Genomic DNA, 3,832 nt, shown 5'->3' with positions numbered 1-3,832 from the left:
CTGCCTGCCGCTTTGTTCGTCCCACTTTTTCACTAGAAACTACTGGGCCGACCTGGCTGAAATTTTGCATCGATCTTTGTTATGATAATATACATGACATGCTACACATCGATCCACCGATCCCGAAAGAGGTAACATAGAAAAAAAAAAGAACAAATGTTATGTAGTCGAGGATTCATATCGGGTCAACACATGACGACGACTCATAACAGAGGATGATAATGACCTTTATGATAATGACATTTATGATAATAACATTTATGATAATGATATTTGTTTATGTATTGTGTTATTGGGGTCCGTATCAGAGACAACACATGACGAGGACTCATAACGAAGCATGATAATGACATTTATGATAATGAAATTTATGATAATGACATTCATGATAATGACATTTATGATAATGACATTCATGATAATGACCTTTATGATAATGACCTTTATGATAATGACATTCATGATAATGACATTCATGATAATACCCTTTATGATAATGACATTTATGATAATGAAATTTATGATAATGACATTTATATACTGTTTACATCACGACGACGACGACTGTGACGATTACTGGGAACTTCATCTTATTAATAAAACAGAACTGAGACATTTATGCAACCGTTTTTGTTAACACATATGGAGGGGAGATACTTCTGTTGATAGATGACGGGATACATTTTATAACAAGAGCATGTGTATATAGTATATATAGGGACTCCTTCAGTCTTTGGCAGACTATGGATACCCACGTGTTAAATTCTTTTGTGACAGGAGGAGCGCAATCTCCAACCGCACCTCTCCTTAATCGACATTGTTTAATACCAGTGGCCAGTGAAGTGTGTACAGAACGACAGCAAACAAATGCCGAGATAAGCGGAGAGAACATGCAGCGCCTAGAATTCCCAAATGGTCACCCATCTGCTACTAACCAGGCTCGATGTTGCTTAACTTCGGTGATCTGACGAGAACCGGTGTGTCAACGCGATTATGCCGTATATATGATGTGTACAGTTTTTTTTTAGCTTTGTGGATACATTACTTGGAAGGGGGTTATACAAGTTCGTTTATAAGAGGATGGACAAAGCACTTTACATTTTCAGTTCGTGAAATGACGACAGACGACAACAGTTTTCAAATATAGATGATCATTTATCCATACCAGCTGGTTATGATGATAGTCAGGGATTCAAGCTTTTACGACTACATTGTCTCCTCGTCTCCCACTCCCGCCTCCAAGAGAGTGGCCGACTCGACTAACTCTGGTTCTGTCTCTGACTGTAATTCTAACTTCGAACCCTGTCTCAATATATTGAGAATTTTCTTTCTTTATGACGTCCAAGCATACTTTGCCGCGTGAAATTTATCCACGTGTATTTTACCTATGTATGTCCAAACACACTTTTGGCAAACAAAGAATTTCCAATTTCAATTGTTCAATATCTAACGTATTTGTTAATCATTTTTTCTAAACTCGTCCATTCTTTTAACTGTCATATTTAATACCCTTTCTAAGGGGCATCAACTTCCAATCTGAGTCTCCTTGACTGTGACTATCTCTAACTTTGACCCTGTCTCAATATATTGGGAATCTCCTTTCTTGATGGCGTCAGAGGCGTGGTGAAACAATGTGACTCCTTCACATATCAAATTACACGTGCGCTTTGCACATGCATCCATACGCCTCTAGTAACAAAGAAATTCCTAAATTAATTGTCTCGTTTTTAACCTATTTTGTTAATTATTATTTCTAAACTCGTATTGTCCATTCTTTGACTGACATATTTAATATCCAGTTATTTCTAAACGAATGTACAATCGACTGCATTCCTAAATTAAATATGTATATCTGACATAAATAATATTTAGTTATTTGCAAGAATAATGACAATCCTTCTGCATTCCTAGGATTTTAATATGTATTCTTTTTTTAACTTTTCTTACTGGGTTCGATTCTAACCTTTTCCAAATATCCTTTTTAACTTATCTAGCTTGCCATTTTACTTACGGGGTGTGTCTGTTTTTCTTTTTTTTTTACATAACACACAGCTATGTAACATATCATATAATAAAATGCTCCCAAGTATACAAAAGTGAATGTCTAAGGATGTAAAAAATATCCTACAAAATTATTTATCTTATTAGGAAAGCAATTGAAATATGGAGACTGATACGACTACACCTTACTTACATAAGAATAGAGATAAACATTTTCCAGGAAGACTTACTATTACCTCACTTGTGTATTATATCAATGACGTCACTTAGCAACATACCTAGAAGTAAAGACCCAATGCAAGTTAACAATAAATAAATAAATACTTCAAATTAGTTAAGAAAAAAAAAACAGACTCGAACGCGTGAGAACAGTAGTCCAATGGGAACTATGCAAACACATACGCTTTTAATATGTACAGAAAAGTGCAGACGAAAACCGGAGAAAATATTGGCAAATAAATGCAAAGCATATCCTGTAAAATAGGAACGCAAACTTAAAAACTCGTCCAGGCAAGGAGACTTGATGTAATATAATCTACGCGAAGTATAATACCCGCTAAATTATTGATTTAGCCGTAAAGAGCAGTTACTATAGTGAATAGCTAGGACGTAGAAAAATGTAGGAAATGTATTGAGCTTGCCAGATGGATTAAAATAAACATATGAAAGGCAAAGAAGAACTATTGTCATAAAATAATTGTAGGAAAACTAGGAAGAATTTCGAAGACTGGTAATAATTAAAAGAAACAAGAGGTTACAGTCAGCTAACGTATACCTAATTTCCGGCGTAGCTCTACCGGAAGTAGTGACAAGGCAAATGAGTTTCTTCACTATTTATTGTTCTTCAGTATTTTTATTATGAAGCGGTTCATTGAAATAAAATAAAAGAAAACATTATTGAAAATATACCAACATAACAAAACTATACAAATAAAAATAACACAATTAGTCGTTATTTGCACATTTAATAAACAATTTAAAAAAAAAATTAAAGTTTTCAATTAAATTTAAATTTAATAAATACATTTTGGAATTATATATTTTTTTAATTTTAAAAATAAAAGTTTTTATTTGAACTTTTTGTAATAAACAGATGTTGACGAAAGTATTAAAATAAAAAAGAAATATTTAAAAAAAATCGCAATTAAAAAAAAATATATATATGCACAGAGGAGATATGAGTGTGAGAGGAAAATATCGAAGGAACTGATTCCCACGGTTTCCGCTAGCGCTATGTCGGAAATGAGAAAATACGTTAGCGTACTATGACCAAAATTCATTTCAAACACAAGACTGAGGCCATGTACTAGAAACAGTTCCGAAAAAAAAAAATGAAAAAACACTAGGAGAAGTAAGAATATAAATAAAGACTAAACCCATGCAATGCACGGCAATGATGGAAACGACTGAGATCCTTAGGAGAATCCTTGAATGCGAGAACCAACACAAATTAAATACTAACACTAATCAACTATGTGTGAATTGAAATGGGAGCCGAGTAAAATATGTATCATGTCAGATGCTTTATGTTGACGTCACGGAGAGAAATAAAAAAAATCCCCCCTCTATGAATATAACAGGACTTTAAAAATAACTAGCCTACTAACGCACTAGTAATACATCGAAACACTCTAACCCACAATTTTACGAACTGCACCCTCCTCAAGATTGGAGCCTCTCTCCCACGCGAAAAGTGCGTCGACAGTGTTTTATTTCTCTTTTCATTATATGACGGGGGTAAGTAATAGATAACCTAATGCCGGGATCTTATTCCTTAAAAATCGCATCCAAACAAAGCAATAAAACTCGTCGTTGCATAAGTGTTGCATAA

The 3,832-nt window shown here is 34.0% G+C and overlaps 1 pseudogene; it reads right to left on the bottom strand.

Annotated features, from left to right (window-relative positions):
* Nucleotides 1-887: 887 nt before the first annotated feature.
* On the bottom strand, nt 888-1,004 carry LOC145296591 (5S ribosomal RNA; annotated as a pseudogene).
* Nucleotides 1,005-3,832: the final 2,828 nt, after the last annotated feature.

Source organism: Euprymna scolopes, chromosome 16 (genome assembly GCF_053919585.1).
Source record: "Euprymna scolopes isolate OS-2025 chromosome 16, ASM5391958v1, whole genome shotgun sequence".
Classification (NCBI taxonomy): domain Eukaryota; kingdom Metazoa; phylum Mollusca; class Cephalopoda; order Sepiida; family Sepiolidae; genus Euprymna; species Euprymna scolopes.
This window is presented reverse-complemented; position numbering and strand designations above follow the sequence as displayed.